General features: G+C 43.0%; 1 protein-coding gene and 1 non-coding gene across 2 annotated transcripts in view; one reads left to right on the forward strand and one right to left on the reverse strand.

Moving 5' to 3' along the window:
* The window catches only part of LOC124805249 (tumor necrosis factor alpha-induced protein 8-like protein), a 233,886-nt gene that overhangs the window by 81,569 nt on the left and 132,336 nt on the right, over positions 1–19,981 (reverse strand). The window lies entirely within an intron of this gene.
* Positions 1,693–1,767, forward strand: Trnas-cga. The gene has a single exon. It is a non-coding gene; the product is annotated as a tRNA-Ser (tRNA).

Raw genomic sequence — 19,981 nt, forward strand, 5'->3', positions numbered from 1 at the left:
ACTCTTCCTTTCCCCGCGTGGTTACGTAGCAGCTCCCAGCGACTGCGCCTCCCTTCCCTCGTGGACGTAACAGCTGTTTCGAAACTAGTTCCCATCGTCGCGTGCTACTCATCCTACAATGCGCTACGCTAAAGGAACTCCCAAGAATGTTATTCGTTCTTCAGACACTCCGCTCACTAAGATCCTAGTCTCTGCTGATCCTCAAGTATATTCACAGATGCGCCAACATAAGTACTGGTTTGCACTGGAACGAATGGAAGGGAACGCTAGTGAACGGGCAACCGCTGACAATTCGCCAGTATTCACAGCCATTCGTTTGTACCTATAAATAAGCGTTTACACCAGAAGAAACGGAAGAGAACACGGGATAACGAGTATAGCCTATGGTCGCTGCGTTATTCCTTTTTGGCGCTAACAATTGTCACGTTGGATACAACGTTACAGCAATCATGCAGAACTCTGATATTCAGAGAGGATTTTATTCCAATGCGAGAGTCATGTTTCTGACGAAGTAAGCAAAATGGCGTAGGAAAAAAAAAGTTTGATCTGTGAGTTTGTACGCACACTGAACTACATTTTTAGTTAGCATTATTCCAAAACCTCGCACATATATCAGTTGACGCGTTTTGCTGGCTTCTCATTACAAATGGGGAGGGATTTAAAAGGGGAACACTAATCATCGACGACCAGCATAAGCTGACGGCTAGCATTTACATTCTGATTAGTAGCAGATGGGAATATTTACGTTACTAATTGTTTCGCATCTCAGTAGCTGCTATGAATTAGACAGTTTCTGATGTCAGCAATGACATGCGCGGAGTACTTAAAATATTTCATTAATGTGTTAGGGAAATAACGTCAATAAAATATGGTTAATTAAATGGGAAATATACATATCAACTGTCACATAGCCTTTAATCTGCTAAATCAGGGGTTTCCATCAAAATTTTCTCGAGGACCCCCTCATCTGTGGAACCACTAGCAATAAATTAATAATGGCCGATTGTCGTCTGAAATGCGAGTTTCTGTGTAAAGTGATTGTCAGTTGTCAGCTGCAAAGAGGCAGCGTGCGCAGTCTAACGACATACTGCAGAACTATTTGCCCCTATCTAATTCTAGTTTTGCGCTAGAGTGTGATAGTGTCAGTTGGCTCTAGGAAGACGCTAGACGCAGAAGTTCGCTAAAGCTCTGCTCATGCAGGAAGCGGCCAAAACAACAAATCTGTTATACGAAATATATTTAATATATTTTTTATTCTAATAGCATCTTGCCGACCCCTCTGGCATAGCTGTTAAGATCGATAGATGTAAAGTCCCATAGTGCTCAGGACCATTTGAACCATTTGAAGCGTCTAGAACAGCTCGGCCACAGCGGCCGACCAGACAAGACATCTGACGATAGATTACCAAGCTGATATGCTTATATGTGCTTAGTTCTCATCTTTGGGATCAGGTGTACTAGAAAAATGCTTATTACCAAAAACTGCGTCATACAGTAATAATACAGAATGAGATTTTCACTCTGCGCTGGTATGAAACTTCCTGGCAGATTAAAACTGTGTGTCGGACCGAGACTCGAACTCGGGACCTTTGCCTTTCGCGGGCAAGTTCGCAGGAGAGCTTCTGTAAAGTTTGGAAAGTAGGAGACGAGGTACTGGAAGAAGTAAAGCTGTGAGTACGGGGCGTGAGTCGTGCTTGGGTAGCTCAGTTGGTAGAGCACTTGCCCGCGAAAGGCAAAGGTCCCGAGTTCGAATCTCGGTCCGGCGCACAGTGTTAATCTGCCAGGAAGATTCAGTAATAATACAGTTTGAGAAAGAAGGCTAAAAAGTGTTCAGTTAATACAAAATAAATGGTTTTCATTATGCATATGTGACGTATATAATGTTTTTTCTGAAAATCTCTTCATCTGCGCCATTTTCTCTCAGCTGACGGATCAAAAAATGGTTCAAATGGCTCTGAGCACTATGGGACTCAACTGCTGAGGTCATTAGTCCCCTAGAACTTAGAACTAGTTAAACCTAACTAACCTAAGGACATCACAAACATCCATGCCCGAGGCAGGATTCGAACCTGCGACCGTAGCGGTCTTGCGGTTCCAGACTGCAGCGCCTTTAACCGCACGGCCACTTCGGCAGCTGACGTATCAAAACACACTTATTTAAAAATTTAAAACGGAAGAAGGGTAGCGAGTTTTCATGAAGACTTAAGGAAAACACCGTATACTTAATCCTCAGTTCTATTTGCAAACTGCTTCGCATTGCCTTGGCTGCATTTGTTTGCTTCCATTCGCTTCGTGCTGTGTATCGTTCCCTGATAAAAACAATGGACTGCGAAGGTGATTGCAAGTATAGCGACGATCTTCTTCGAGAGACCACTGTCGTGATATACGCTACCGCACAAATGGCGACTGATTGTCTAAAATACTTAAGAAACTGTCAAAAATGCTAAAGAAAGTACAATAAAAAAACACGGAATTCACCAAAGAACATGACAGACCAAATATGTAAAACAGACATAAATTAGAAAATTTCTGTATTATGCGATATCGTAAACAGAAAGTGAATTACACACATATTCAAAAGATGAATGAATCAATGTAACGGACAAGTACATACTTTACTGGTGTATATCCACTATATGCACAAGCTTAGTTAACGAATCTACAGACATTGGAAAGAAGAAATGCAAAAACATAATGGATACAAACTGGACGAAAGATGGATGGAAAAGTAGAAGTACTACGGAAATTTACCAAATAAAAGAGAAAGTATGGGAAGCAACGGCAAAGCGAAAACTGACATTTATTATTATTATTTAAATTATGCAGCATGAGTTTACACAAATAAATATTCCAGTATCTTCTATATAGGCATCAACAACTGACCGGAACAAGGAGAAAAAAGATTTGAAACAACTGTCAAGAATTAAAAAGTGGAAGGAGTAAATGCGAATAAAAGGACTTTACAAGGGAAATGAACTTGAAGACAATATTGTATAAAGGGAAGAGGAAGTAAATCACGTTGGGATGGAAGGTTACATTACTGCGAGAAGAATTTGACAGAGCACTGAAATACGTACATCGAAACAAGGTCCCTGGAGCAGACGATATTCCCACTGGATTATTGAGAGCATTCGGAGAGCCAGCCTTGAAAAAATTATTTCACTTGGTACGGAAGATTTATGGGACAGGCGAAACACCATCATACTTCAAGAAGAATGTAATAATTCTATTTCTGAAGAATCCAGGCGCCGACAGGTGTGAATATTACCGAACTATCAGTTTAATACATCATGGTTACAAAAATTATTTAAAAGATACTGTAATGAGAAAAACTGGTAGAAGCCGATCACAGGGAAGATCTGTTTGAATTCCGAAGAAATGTAAGAGCACGCGAGACGATACTGACCTTACGGCTGATCTTAGAAGATAGCTTAAAGAAAGCCAAATCCATGCTTATAAAGAACAGATTTTGACAATGTTTACTGAGATGTCTCTGAAATTCTGAGGGTAGCATAGATAAAATACAGGGAGCGAAAGGCTATTTACAACTCGTACAGAAACCAGACTGCAGTTGTAAGAGTCATGGAAGGGGTGTAAAGGGAAGCAGTGGTTGCGAAAAGAGTGACATAGGACAACAGTCTATTCCAGGTGTTATTCAATCTGTACATTCAGTAAGCAGTGAAAGAAATCAAAGAGAAATTTGGAAAGCGAATTAAAGTTCAGCGAGGATAAATAAACACTTCGAGATTTGTCCATGACATGGTAACTCTATCAGGGACGGCAAAGTACTTGAGAGATCAGTTGAGTGAAACGCGCAATGTCTTGAAAAGAGGTGATAAGGGACACATGAACCAAAAAGAAAGCTAATCGAATGTAGTCGAATTAAAACAGGCGATGCTGATAGAACTAGACTAAGAAATGAGACTCTAAAAGTAGTACAAGAGTTTTGCTATTTCGGCAGCAAAATAACTGATGATGGACGAAATAGAGGAGATACAAATTGCAGACTGGCCATAGGAGGAAAAGTATTTCTGAAAAAGAGACAGTTGTTGAAAGCGAATATAAATTCAAACATTAGGAAGCGTTTTGCGGAGATATTTCTCTGGACTGTAGCCTTACATGGAATTGAATGAAACATGGACGACAAGCAGTTTAGATAAGAAGAGAATAGAAGCATTTGAAATCTAGTACAACACAAGAGTGATGAAGATTAGATGGGTAGACTGCGTAACCAAAGAGGAGGTACTGAAGAGAATTGAGAAAAACGAAATTTATGGCACAACGTAACTAAAAGACGGGATGAATGGATAGGATACATCATGAGGCGTCAATGAATTGTTAGTTTGGCAATGGAGGGAAGTATGGGCGGTAAAAATTGTAGATAGCTTGACTTCAATGAACAAATTCAAGAGAATGCAGGTTACAGATGTTACGCAGGGATGAATAGACATGCTCAAGATAGACTAGTCTGGAAATTGCATCAAATCAGTTTTCAAATTGAAGTGCTTGACAAATTTCTAGACGAGAGACATTGCCTTAAAAATAAAGTATGAAATTTACAAGGATACCTATATGTGCGAACATTTTAGGTTAGGCTTTACCGTGATTGTTATTGACATTAAATGAAACAACAAGTTTACTGTTACCAGTCACTGTTTATTTATCTCCACGACGCGTTTCAAACGTTTAAACCTCCATCATCAGGTGGATTTACCTTTGTTAACATTACATTTGTGTGTGTGTTGTGTTACGATTTTTTGGAGGAACTTGTGGCACTGTCTCCAGTGGCCACAGGCGTAGAATCCATCAATCATTCGACCTATCAATTCATCTGTGGTGGCAATTGGAGTAACGTAAACCACAACCTTGACACGTACCCAAAGGAAGCAGTTAAGGGGCGTCAAGTCAGAACAACCAGCTGGCCATGCAAGACGACCTCCTGGTCCTATCTAGTGTTCCCTAAAATCGACAGCTGCGTTCACGGCAAGAGTAGATTTTCCCGCACTTCCAGCACTGTGGTATGCAGGACTTCTAAGGCAGCTTCTTCAGTTAACAAACGTGGCTGTATTACAAGTCCCAGCAGATGATTATTCACAACTTCCACCCACATGTTTACGGAGAATCTAAAAGCAATCAACGGCATCCGGGCTCTCATAGTCCCAGATGTTGCTGTTCCTGCTGTTAAATTACTCCTCACGTGTAAGGAAGGGCCCATTTGCGAATAAAAAATGTACGTGAAAGCAACATCGTTCAATCGTCAGTGTACGAAACAAGGCAATCAGTTGGTCCTGAAACCTGCATCCTTTGAAAATGGTACAGTTAGGCTGTACTGCAACACTCTTCAAATAGGTACCTGACCTATCGCCAAAGCACGGGCCGTGTCGCGCGTGCCGCTTGGACGTTCATTGCTTAATCGACGTATCACTTCACCCTCAAAATCTCGTACTCTCTTGTCACGCCTGTCCATACCAACAGGCTGAGGAAGCAAAGTCCATGTTTCTCGTAAACGTCCATGAAATGCAACAAAAGTGTTATGGTGTCCGTGTCTTCTCTTAAGGCAACGATTTTCGTAGGTACAAAGAACTGCTCTTACATTTCCCCTCGCTTCGCCGTAATAGATAATCATGTCAGTGAGCTCAGAAAATCCATACTCCGTGTTTCACTGAGTACTAGCAGCAAGAAAATTTTAATTCAGGACCAGAAATATACACGACACTGAAGATACAGTATTAAAACACAAGCTGAGAGACGTGACTGGCACGACTGCACAGAATGACATTGTCACTGGAAGCTGCGCAACAGATTGGTAGGCACCGGAGCGTATCATGAACATACGCATAATGTAGTGGACTGGCCAGACAGCCAATCCACTATGACCGGTAGCCGAAAGGCACGCGTTTAAGCTCACGCAGGCTGGCGTGAGGTCTGGAACAGGTCAGAGAAATAAGACTATCAAAACAGGAGGTAACTGGTAGAATACTTAACTTTAATCCACAATTGGTGTACATCGCTCTTGACGGTACATGTTATAATCTCAATATAAACTGGTAATGGCGCCTTGCTAGGTCGTAGCAAATGACGTAGCTGAAGGCTATGCTAACTATCGTCTCGGCAAATGAGAGCGTATTTGTCAGTGAACCTTTCCAAGCAAAGTCGGCTGTACACTGGGGCGAGTGCTATGACGTCTCACTAGATCTGCCGTGTGGTGGCGCTCGGTCTGCAATCACTGACAGTGGCGACACGCGGGTCCGACGTATACTAGCGGACCGCGGCCGATTTAAAGGCTACCCACCTAGCAAGTGTGGTGTCTGGCGGTGAGACCACACATAACTCTTAAACGGCGGACGGAAACGTATATGTTCCTTAACAAAAAATGATCGTTTTTGTGTGATCTATCATCCCTTCGCGTTTGTTGGTGAGGCCCTGCTGCATCCTGCATAACAAGCAGGACAAACTGACTGTCAATAGAAAGTGACGTTTTAATAGAAAACATCGAACATAAAAGAAGTATTTTATGCAAGTGGTGTTGTACTGCTTTAATGAATGTTCAGATCTGCGTTATGTAACACACAACTGTATCGCTTTATTGTATCAGAGACGAACGATTTCAGTCTAGGATCAGACCATCATCGGGTCCCAAAACCATCTCAGTTATTCACTTGCGTGTTTGGCCTAACAGTTATCAGATGCACACTGTACTTCACTAATAATAGCTGTATATATGTGGCATATAAACAGCTACCATTAGCGTTGTACAATGTATATCTGATAATTGTTATTACAGTTACGCAAATGCAAAGATGAGATGTTTTTTTGGAATCGATGATGGTTTTATCCTGTACCGAAATCGATCGTTTCTAATAAAATATGCCGATACAGCTGTGTATTGCACAGTAGCGGTTCTAAAAATAAAAAAACGTGTTAGGACGTCTCTTCTGAAAGTATTTGTTTGGAATAGGAGCGAAACGTGGACGAAAAATATTACAGACAGAAGGTTGATGTTTTTGAAATGTGGAGTGCTGAATATCTGACAGAATAAGTAATGGAGATGTAAAACGTGAATAGCGAGGGAAGGGGGTGGGGGGCAGAATTTTGTGGCACAACTAGACCAGAAGAAAAACTAGGTTAATAGGACATGTCCTAAGGCAGCAATAAATGGGAAAAAACTAAATTTGTATGAAGTATTTGGCTGGGATGCTCCTAACGTCAGGTTGAGCTGCTTCACCATAAGAAGGTGCGTCAAACATTTAGGTTACCTGGGCCATACAGGACGAAGACGAGCATTTTTGGGCTGCGCATAATATACTTAACACTAACTATAATAGCCGAGAAAAAAAGAGAGGAGAGAATAGCATCGTGTGACGGGAATTTCAAATTGAAAATATTATTTTTATCACAACTTTACTTAAACGGAGTTTTATGGGTTTTTTAATGATCGTGTAATAGCTGCTTACTTGTTGGGCCGCACTAACACTTGCTTTGGGGCGCATGCGGCCCGCTGGCTGCAGGTCACGTCGGAGACCCTGTTTTAAAGGTTTTGTTTGTTCAAAATGGTTCAAATGGCTCTGAGCTCTATGGGACTTAACAGCTGTGGTCATCAGTCCCCTAGAACTTAGAACTACTTAAACCTAACTAACCTAAGGACATCACACACATCCATGCCCGAGGCAGGATTCGAACCTGCGACCGTAGCAGTCGCGCGGTTCCGGACTGCGCGCCTAGAACCGCGAGACCACCGCGGCCGGCTTTTATTTGTTCGTTCACAGTAACGCCCTTTCCTGTTGTTGTGTCCAGAGTCTTCCTGACTGATGAGTGGAGGTGGCTGTGAGCAGTGCTTGTGTAGTTCCGGTTTATTGTTTGCTTGATGATATCCAAGAGAGAGAAGTGTCGGAACAGAACATACTCGTCTGGAATAACACGAAGGCGGCCACCGAACTTAACATCCCCCTCCGGCGGACGAATGACCATCAAGATTAACAGTTTATAAATCACTTATAGGACCAGTGCTTACATATGCCTGGGAAACTTGGTCCTTGACATCAAAAGATATTGGAACGCTAGATGCCTTTGAGAGAAAGGTGCATCGAAGAATTGTTGGTGGATGGAGGAGGGGGCAAAAATTTGAGCCGTGCACTGTATACAAAGATCTGCCTATAAGAATTTAAAAAATGCACCTATTGGAACTAGCCAGATTGAGAGTGCAGGGGCAGATGGCACGGATGAGTTATATGGTAGTATCTGAAAGGATATCGGAAGGAAAGCCAGGAGTTCAAAGAGGCCGAGATCGATCGAGAACCACTTGGATCGATGGAGTGATGGAGGACCAGCAGAAAATGGGCTCTAGAGGATACTAAGTCGAGGAGTGGATCGTGGTAATTGATGAAGAAATATTGAAGAGGCCAAGATTCACAGCGAACTGCAGAACCACAAAGAAGAAGAAGAAGAATACCATACACAAAATGTATGGAATCAACACAACAAGAGTACCTTGATACGGTTGAAACCACCGCTGCCAGACCCCAGCGGGACACGACTAGTTGGTGAGATGCGTGGCTGGCGACTGCGCCGCTTTAAACAGACTTCAGTGAATTACCGGCCAAAGCAGCGTGGGCGCAAGACCCTCACCATGGCCGGTCGAAGCGTCGCCTGGAGTGATGAGTCAGGCACTCGTTAGTACACCCCTGCAGCGGAGTGTGAATGCGATGGAAAGACACTCGAGCCGACGCAAGCACATTCCTTTTCCATTTAGTTTATTGTGAAGTTTAAGACCTGTATTATTTAAAATAGGGCGTAAATGTGACAGTTTTAATATTATAACAACATAGATTGTTCCTAGTTTAGGTGTGCATGTGGCCATAGCATTTTGAATGATGTAAGTAAGCCTTTGTCGCCCATAATCAACACTGCCTTGTATATCGCCAAGTTCTTGTCTTTCTACAGGGGGAATCCAACCTTCAGCAACAAAATTTTGTAGTTATAAGTTCTTAGGCTTCCACGGTCAGTGTCATTCTGAATAAAATAATTTTGGGTATTAGGTCGCATCATTATAAAACGCTATAGCAACTAAACTGCTGACGTTTCGGCCAACATTTCAGCGGTTCTCTTCAGGACGGTTAACTGCTGGGTACTGCTGAATGTCGTCCCCTATACATGGAGTTCGAAATTCCCGTTACAAAGTTCTAGGACTTGTAGAGGGGAGTGAGTATATAATATTTTGAACAGGAACCGATGTCAGGAAACGTACAGTTTCTGTTCTACGACGGTTTTAAGTCAGATGTTTAACTCATCCATTTCTGCTTGAGGAAATGTATTATGCCTGAAGCAGTACAATTATTACATAAGAATTCGAAAGGAAACATAACGAAACACCCGTTTCGCACTTAAGCACATTTGCTTGCATTAACACATAAACATTACCTGTTTACATTATTCCAAAATAAAAAAAAGGATCGAGCATACTGTACATATAGAATAGTACTGGTGCATTACAGCAGCGGCTCGATGTTGTGACCATCAACGTTGTAACAGACATTGTGCCCACGAAGCATGTTATGGTCCACACTACCCCCACCTGGCGTCTCTTCTATTTCTAGTGCAGCCCTCAGAACTCGTCCAGCAGATCTTCCTCTGTCTCTACAGAGGTCTCGTAAATTAAACTTTGCATACGAGCCCACAGACGTTAAATAACATCAGGTGACCGTCTGACGTAATACACGACGTCTTGTCTATCCTACTGCGTAGCAGTATAAGTAACCCTGAAACTTTCTCTTTCCCTCAGCAGACGTCGACGCGCTACACATCCCAACTGAAACCGTCGTAGAACGGAAACGGTTCCGTACGTTTCCATAAATGTACTCACTCCCCTCTACAAGTCCTAGATGCTTGTAAACGAAGTTTAAGAACACTCCGTACAGTATTTCAGTTATATGGTGGCTACCGACGTCATCATCATCATCAGTTATCTGCTATATTAGCAGGTCCTTTGCCTCTCCATTTTCTGCGATCCATTGCTTCCTTCTTAAGGCTGCTGTATGTTGTACCGTCCATCATGTCATCCAGTATCTGGAATCTCTTCCTTCCTCGCTTCCTTTTCCCTTCTACATAACCTTCTAAAACTGTTTTTATCAGTCCGTCATTCTTTCTTAATATATGCCCAATCCAATTCATTTTTCTTCTCTTTATTACATCTAGTAACCGCCTTTTCTCTCCCACTCTTCTCAGTACTTCTTCATTTTTTACTCTGTCCATCCAACTTATTCTTTCCATCTTCCGCCATGTCCAGATCTCAAAAGCCTCCAGCCTTTCTCTGTCTTTTTTCCTCATAGTCCATGTTTCAGCGCCATATAGAAGAACACTCCATACAAGACATTTTATGAGTCTCTTTCTGAGTTCTCTGTCCAGACCGCTGCAGAAGATTCTCATTTTTTTATAAAACGCCTCTTTTGCCATTGCTATCCTTGTTTTAATTTCTGTGGTGCACTTCCAGTCGGTGTCTATCCTGCTTCCAAGATACTTAAAATTTTGCACCTGTTCTAGTGTTTCTCCATTCAGCACAATTTTTATTTCCTTATTTCCTCCTATTGCCAATACTTTTGTTTTATTTGTGTTAATTTTCATTCCATATTTTTTTCCGTTAGCTGCAATGGTGTCCACCAAATCCTGTACCGACGTCACATATCTGAAATGTCAGTGGACAGTTTGAAAAAGAATGCTATGCAGGGGGATGGCTGTAGGGGGGGATGGCTGCACGGTAGGCAATTGCTGTGCTTCTCTGGGAGGTGACTGGTAGGTAACTCTCGTAGCTGATTGGTAGGCCAAAGCAGATCGGCAGCTTGTACGCGTCGGTAGTGTTTTCCTGCAGCGAAATTTTGAAGCGACACGGCAGTTCTCTCGTGAACGCTGTTTCTGCCGTTAAACCCGCTTCAGGCGACGCTAGTGGCTGGGCAACACGTGTGGCTTGCCAGGCTGGTATCGCCGGCAGCCAGGTCCTGGGTAACTCGAAGCCATCCTCCGTGTTCATGCTGTTAGGGCGTTTGGTTCAGTGTTGCCAACAGTTAAAGTGAGCTCGCCACCTGTTTCAAGTGCAAAAACCACCAGAAAACCACTAACCAAAATGCCCCTACTCTCATAATCTCTAAAATGTCTACTAAATTTTTTAAATTATTATGAAATAAAACAATAGGTACGTTATTAATTAGTTTCATATTTATTATTAAGTAATAAAATATTGAAAATCATTAAATCAGCATACAACAAATAAATCAGCCACTCTAGGCCAGGAACATACAAAAATTTCTATAACAGCAGCTAATTATTTAAATGTATCTGTCTTCTTCAGATGAATCATTTTTGTCTGTGTCATCATCGTCGGTTTCGGACTGATGCGGTTCCTTGGTACCTATTTGTTTTACAACGTTTATTGGAATTTCATATTCGTTGCAGCATTTTACTTCCAACTTCAAACCGCCCTATTCTTACAATATCAGCTAAAAGATTAAACTTCATTCTATTCCTCTGCTTGTTTTTTATTACATTGATACTGCTAAACCGTCTCCCAACATCGGCATTGGAATGAGACAGTATTAGGAGAGTAATCGCAGAAGTCGCTAATTCCTCAAATCTGGATTCCCTTTGAGCATCTTTGAAATACAATACTTCATTCCAAATTTTTTTTGTATCTTTGGTCTCGTTCCCATTCAACAAATGAATTTTTCGCCACTGATCATCCATTCTTGCTATAAGTTCTACATTTTTATTGAACTGGGCCATTACATGAGTTAGATTTCCTTTGTTGTGATTTAGTTCTTGTTCAGCACTTATCCTGGAAATTTATTTCATCACGTCAAATTTTGTGGTAACCTGTTTATTATTTCTTCGATTTTATGCACAGATTACGCAACATTTCTTCGTCTTCCCGAAGAAATTCTTTTTCTCTCATTTCAAGCAACTGCTTTTCAAAGCAGAACTCCCGATAACATCTTCTATCGAAGAAATCACGAATAAATGGTTCAAATGGCTCTGAGCACTATGCGACTTAACTTCTGAGGTCATCAGTCGCCTAGAACTTAGAACTAATTAAACCAAACTAACCTAAGGACATCACACACATCCATGCCCGAGGCAGGATTCGAACCTGCGACCGTAGCGGTCGCTCGGTTCCAGACTGTAGCGCCCAGAACCGCACGGCCACTCCGGCCGCCAAATCACGAATATTTTGAGTAAAAATATTAACTTTATTTGCAGATAACGTAACTTTGCTGACAAGCATATCTATCAGGTTGGGAAACTGATCAAAGAGTTTGATGTTGTCTGTATCTCTTGATTCGAGCATTTCATTGACTGTTTATTTCAGTTAATATTGGACATAAAAATGAAATATATGCGTAATTAATCTCCTTCGCATACATAGCTTCCAATAACTCTGCCATGTGACACCTTTCGCGCACGTTAGCTACGGAAAAATGTGTTGTTAGCTCTGACCATTGCGTTTCTTGATACAGCGGGTTCTATTGATAACCACCTTGTCTGGGTCGCTTGAACTATTTTTAACGATTTCTGTCCATCGTTGATGTTTTTGTATAGATCTTTATAAAGAGACTGTCTGGAAGAGGATGGTGGTGATGTTTCGGATTGTGGGGCGCTCAACTGCGCTGTTATCAACGCCCGTAAAAATTCCCAACCTTTACTCAGTCCAATCTCGCCACTTTCATGTATGATGATGAAACGATGAGGACAACACAAACACCCAGTCATCTCGAGGCAGGGAATCGAAGCCGTGACCCCGTGGTCGCGAAGCGAGAACGCGACCGCGAGACCACAAGCTGCCGACCTGGAAGAGAGCGACTAAACCAGTGATATGTCTCTTTAATTAAAAACTTCAAATTTCCCGGTAAAAATTCTTTTGCAGCAGCTGAAACAGCCAGTTGCATGGAATGGCACAAGCAACGTACTAAAATCTGGTGTCGTACCTCTTCTTTCAGTTCCGTAAATACTCCGTTATTTACTCCAACCATGACACAGGCATTATCTGTACCAATGCCCATTAAATTTTCAAGTCGCAAATCGAATCGTTGAAATGTCTTCTTTATAGCAGAGACAACAGCTTCAGCATTACATTCGTGCAGTTCAGCAAGGTCAAGGTATGCAGATTCTATTTTTTTGGTGTAATTTTCTGTAATAAACTATAATCAATCCCAAGTATTTATGTACAGCATTGTCAGTAGATTCATCAATTAATAAGCTAAACTGATCTCTACAATGTTGTTTTAGAACGTCAGTAAAATGCGGAGCTGACACGTTTTATATAACTGAGGTGCGCTTAGTTCGGTGCACCTGAACTTTTTCGCTATCTTTTGCATGACTTTGATAAATTACCTCTCCCAAATGGTCGACTACACATATGCATGGCTGTGAACAATGCAAGTCTTGCTTCTTCCTTTTTCTTATTTCCAATGGGCTCTGGCTTAAAAGCAATTTTAGGCTGCATTATTACAACCTATAACAATTTACTTATCAAAGAGTGGTCAAAGATGTAAATCCGATCAATGAATGACTAATCTATTGGAAAAAAAGTTTCTTACCTTTTTATTTTGTAGATGCTTTTTTGAAATCCCAAGAGACTTCAAATCTCCATAGCGACTCCTTAAGACAGTATCACAAAATTTGCGCTTCGCTACGTGACCCGTAGTACTTTCAATAATTTGAAGCCAATCTTTTTAAATGTGGGTCTTGAAGCCATGCAACCAGAAACTTTTGCGGATATTGTGTTTTCAGCATAGTTGTCCACGTATGAAGTCGTGAAATAATACCATACACTGAGAATCACAATTGTGTAGTGCACACCACGAACGACGACAGTCGAGTTACTTTTTCTGCGCATCTGACGTGACGCACTCTGCGTGAGCCAACAACAAGCGCTCAGTGGTTATTCGAAGCGACAATGGAATAAGTGAGCAACCATTGTTTGAAACCCGTTGCTGCACTCCCTTCACTTGTGCAAGCCGCCTCCTTCCGTGAAATGAACTATAACTAGGTGCCACTAAATACTGTTGATCCTACAGGGAATCGCCGCATGTAGTCTAGCGAGTGTGATGGTTTGTTTGATGTCACATGGTAATGCATCAGTGTTGGCTTCGCAGTAAAAGTCAAATACTCCTGAAATCAAATAAAGTAGAAATAACATATTTAGTGGTTAAGAGATTTCATTTTCAGTAACTCAAACTGAATTCTACTAAACCACTATAAAATCCACCAGCCACTAGAAGCAATATTTCCCCACTAAAAGGAGGGTAGAAACCACCAGTTTTAGTGGAAAATCCACTAAGTTAGCAACACTAGTTTGGTTATTTCAACAGCTTCTCTTATTTTTCGCTGCTGAGTGCACGGCTGCAGAGCACACACCGCGAGGTTTTAGAATACTGATACAGAGGTCATATTACTGGTGGTATTCAGCAACCTATTGTTCTGTCTGTTCATGCTCAGACACTCGAGCGCTAATGGGTCTCCTCGATTCACCAACATAGACTTTGCCGCATACACATTAAAGTTTGTAGACGCCTGCAGTGTAGAGAGCATCTACGGACTTCAACAGATCTCGGATTTTACCGCCACTCTCGAATATGGATTTAATTCCTCCGCGACGCAGGACCTTTTACCTACACGGTCGCTGATCCCCTTTCACATGAGGTAAGAGAGCAACAGGAAGAGTTTATTCTGTACCGTTGTCTATTTTGTCTGTGACGAACTTCCAGAAACTAAAGGTCGTTTATACCAAAATGTTGAAGAGAAGAATAATTACATTAAGTTGCATCTCTCTGGCGATATTTACTCCTATAGGATGTTAATGGATTCTGCTATAGGTACGTTGGTAAACAAAAGTTTTATGTCAGAGCTGTGCTTGTCATCAACATATTTCACTTAATAGGGCAAATTTTATGAGCAGGCAGACGGAATGGCAATGGGTTCATCCTTTTTCACCTCTAGCAGCTAACATTTTCATGGAAGCTTTCGAACAGACGGTGCTTAATTCCACACCAGTAAGCCACGCAGCCGGCCGGTGTGGCCGAGCGGTTCTAGGCGCTTCAGTCTGGAACCGCGCGACCGCTGCGGTCGCAGGTTCGAATCCTGCCTCGGGCATGGATGTGTGTGATGTCCTTAGGTTAGTTAGGTTTAAGTAGTTCTAAGTTCTAGGGGACTGATGACCACAGATGTTAAGTCCCATAGTGCTCAGAGCCATTTGAACCATTTTCTAGGGGACTGATGACCTCAGATGTTAAGTCCCGCCGTAGTGCTCAGAGCCATTTGAACCATTTTAAGTCACGCTACTGGCTCAGGTACGTGGACTACACGTTCGCCACGTACATTAAATGAATGCGCAATTGAGAATGACAACCATAAGCTGTAGAATGGAATGACGACAAAGAAAATTTGTGCCGGATCAGGACTCGAAACCGGGCTTCCCGCTTTCTGCGTGCGGTCACCTTACCATTTGGCTATCCGTGCACGACTCAGTGCCAGAGTCAAACTTCCATATGTCGCCAACCACATGTCTACGGCCTATACTCGTACATCCATTATGTATATTCCCGTGCAGGTCAGACGTTGTATTTGAAAGTCGCTTGCCTAGTATCGACAGATAAGTACGATATTGCCGTGCCTGTGTTATTCTGATTACGATGCAAAGTTTCTTTGGTCATACATGCACGTCCAAAGAATCTTTGCATGGTGGTCAGAATAACACAGGCACGGCAATATCGTTCGTCATATGGTCGCCTGGGGAAACAGAATAACTCCGATTCCATCAGCACCTCAACAGCTTACATAATAACATACAGGGTGTTTCAAAAATGACCGGTATATTTGAAACGGCAATAAAAACTAAACGAGCAGCGATAGAAATACACCGTTTGTTGCAATATGCTTGGGACAACAGTACATTTTCAGGCAGACAAACTTTCGAAATTACAGTAGTTACAATTTTCAACAACAGATGGCACTGCGGTCTGGGAAACTCTATAGTACGATATTTTCCACATATCCACCATGCGTAGCAATAATATGGCGTAGTCTCTGAATGAAATTACCCGAAACCTTTGACAACGTGTCTGGCGGAATGGCTTCACATGCAGATGAGATGTACTGCTTCAGCTGTTCAATTGTTTCTGGATTCTGGCGGTACACCTGGTCTTTCAAGTGTCCCCACAGAAAGAAGTCACAGGGGTTCATGTCTGGCGAATAGGGAGGCCAATCCACGCCGCCTCCTGTATGTTTCGGATAGCCCAAAGCAATCACACGATCATCGAAATATTCATTCAGGAAATTAAAGACGTCGGCCGTGCGATGTGGCCGGGCACCATCTTGCATAAACCACGAGGTGTTCACAGTGTCGTCTAAGGCAGTTTGTACCGCCACAAATTCACGAAGAATGTCCAGATAGCGTGATGCAGTAATCGTTTCGGATCTGAAAAATGGGCCAATGATTCCTTTGGAAGAAATGGCGGCCCAGACCAGTACTTTTTGAGGATGCAGGGACGATGGGACTGCAACATGGGGCTTTTCGGTTCCCCATATGCGCCAGTTCTGTTTATTGACGAAGCCGTCCAGGTAAAAATAAGCTTCGTCAGTAAACCAAATGCTGCCCACATGCATATCGCCGTCATCAATCCTGTGCACTATATCGTTAGCGAATGTCTCTCGTGCAGCAATGGTAGCGGCGCTGAGGGGTTGCCGCGTTTGAATTTTGTATGGATAGAGGTGTAAACTCTGGCGCATGAGACGATACATGGACGTTGGCGTCATTTGGACCGCAGCTGCAACACGGCGAACGGAAACCCGAGGCCGCTGTTGGATCACATGCTGCACTAGCTGCGCGTTGCCCTCTGTGGTTGCCGTACGCGGTCGCCCTACCTTTCCAGCACATTCATCCGTCAAGTTCCCAGTCTGTTGAAATTTTTCAAACAGATCCTTTATTGTATCGCTTTTCGGTCCTTTGGTTACATTAAACCTCCGTTGAAAACTTCGTCTTGTTGCAACAACACTGTGTTCTATGCGGTGGAATTCCAACACCAGAAAAATCCTCTGTTCTAAGGAATAAACCATGTTGTCTACAGCACACCTGCACGTTGTGAACAGCACACGCTTACAGCAGAAAGACGACGTACAGAATGGCGCACCCACAGACTGCGTTGTAGTCTATATCTTTCACATCACTTGCAGCGCCATCTGTTGTTGAAAATTGTAACTACTGTAATTTCGAAAGTTTGTCCGCCTGAAAATGTACTGTTGTCCCAAGCATATTGCAACAAACGGTGTATTTCTATCGCTGCTCGTTTAGTTTTTATTGTCGTTTCAAATATACCGGTCATTTTTGAAACACCCTGTACATTCCACGCTAGAAATGGATAATAACGGGGCGATGCCTTTTCTGGGTGTGGAGGTGTAGTGGAACATGTAGCGCCAAACTAGGACTTAAAGTTTACAGGAAACAGACGCACAACAACAGATACGTGCATGCGGATTCGCAGTACTATGGATTATGTCCCATAGATGTTCGATGGGATTCATGTCGGGCAATCTGGGCCGCCAAATCATTCGCTCGAATTGTCCAGAATGTTCTTCAAACCAATCAGGAACAATTATGCCCCAAAGAAACGGAGGACTGTCATTCATAAAAATTCCACCGTTGTTTGGGAAAGTGAATTCTATGAATGGTTGCAAAAGGTCTCCGAGTAGCAGAACATAAACATTTCCAGTCAGTGATCGGTTCAGTTGGGCAAGAGCACTCAGTCCATTCCATGTCAACACAGCCCACACTATTATGGAGCCGCTTCTAGCTTGTACAGTGCCTTGTTTGCAACCTGGGTCCATGTCTTCGTGGGGTCTGCGCCACACTCGAACCCTACCAATAGCTCTCACCAACAGAAATCGGGCCTCATCTAATCAGGCCAAGGCTTTCAGTCGTCTAGGGTCCAACGGATATTGTCACGACCCCAGGAGAGGCGTTGCAGGCGATGTCCTGCTGTTACCAAAGACACTCGCATTGTTTGTCTTCACCCATAGTCCATTAACGCCAAATTTTGCCGCACTATCCTAACCGGGTACGTTAGTCGTACGTCCCGCATTGGTTTCTACGGTTATTTCGCGCAAAGTTGCTTGTCTGTTAGCACTGGCAACTGCGTGCAAACGCTGCTGCTCTCGGTCGTTAGGTGAGGGCCATCGGCCACTGCGTTGTCCGTGGTGAGTGGTAACGCCTGAAATGTGGTATTGTCGACTCACTCTTGACACTGTGGACCGCAGAATACTGAATTACCTAAGTATTTCCGATATGAAATGTCTCATCCATCTATCTCCAACTACCATTCCGCGTTCAGAGTCTGTTAATTACCGTTACGCAGCCACAGCCATGTCGAAAATCTTTTCACATGACTCACCTGAGTGCATTTGACATCTCCGCCAATGCACTGCCCTTTCTTATCTTGCGCACGCAATACTGCCGCCATATGTAATGTGGATATAGTGCAAGCTAGCCAATGGTGGCGGCAGTTCTCCGTCTGCCAAACGACTAGCTTGCAACAGCTTGTCACCTCACCTCAGTGTAAACACGGCTACCAATATTTGTTCGACACGATATTTCGTGTTTCACACACAAATATATATATATATATATTGCAAGCCTACAATGCAACTACGGCACACTCAATATGTCATGTGCTACACATTTATCGTACAGTTCCAACTCGAATTTTACTCGTTTTTCCACTTTCTTTTCGAAAATTTATCACTTTAAAATGTTTTCACTGTAGCGTTCCACAGTATTCTAAGCATTCGACAGCTGTTGGACAGAAAACGTAAACACCAGTCGGGGATTAGACCTTAGACTTGTTCCAACTGGCCGACTGCTGTCTAGAAGGCAGTATGAGGAGCGATCTATGCCCATGGGACATGTGATCAGAATGTCGCAAATTCCTCCAGCCGTTATTGCCAGTAGGTGAATACTGGTGGTGACGCCGTTTCTTTATTCAGGCAACACAACGCTGTGTGGGCCCCATTCCAGACCTCACTACCTCAGCAAAAGTCTGAGGTGATACGGAGAATCGAAGCCGGGCCCTTCTGCTCTGAACGCAGCGATGCTAACCACATTTTTGTCGTCTTCCTTTCGATCTGTTTCTTCGTCGTTATTCGTCAGTGGTACTGTGTGGATGTTGCATGATATCTCTTAAATTCTATCGATGAGAACTTCACTCAATTTTGTTATTACAGAGGGCGGCCAGTCTCCTGATCGAACACCCTGAGCTACAATGCTGGCACACCATTCAACTATGGTGGTGGTTTGTCCTTTAAATACAGTGCAACCATGTCATCATGAACACAACGTTCGAAACCTGTTGTCATGCACAAAGCAAGGGATCCATGACAAATAATGCGAAAGGCTGCCACCATACGCATAACCCGCTGTCTGGCAACTTTCATGTCAGTGCGGCAGCCTCCAGACAGTGCTTACGAAGACGGGCCTCTTCCTGCTTCAGCGCCACTGCCTCCAGTGCTTCATGCACACCCGCCAAATCTGTGGTCAGCTTATAGGGAATGCTGTAGACCACGTGTGGATTACTTCGCTTCCACCTTCTACTGGAACACACCGAAATCCTTCCGTCAAGAGGCAGCAAAATACACCACTGGCCATTAAAATTGCTACACCAAGAATAAATGCAGATGATAAATGAGTATTCATTGACGTATATATTATACTAGAACTGACATGTGATTACATTTTCACGCAATTTGGGTGCATAGATCCTGAGAAATTAGTACCCAGAACAACCACCTCTGGCCGTAATAACGGCCTTGATACGCCTGGGCATTGAGTCAAACAGAGCTTGGATGGTGTGTACAGGTACAGCTGCCCATACAGCTTCAACACGATACCACAGTTCATCAAGAGCAGTGACTGGCGTATTGTGACAAGCCAGCTGCTCGGCCACCATTG

The sequence above is a fragment of the Schistocerca piceifrons genome, chromosome 7 (genome assembly GCF_021461385.2).
Source record: "Schistocerca piceifrons isolate TAMUIC-IGC-003096 chromosome 7, iqSchPice1.1, whole genome shotgun sequence".
NCBI lineage: Eukaryota > Metazoa > Arthropoda > Insecta > Orthoptera > Acrididae > Schistocerca > Schistocerca piceifrons.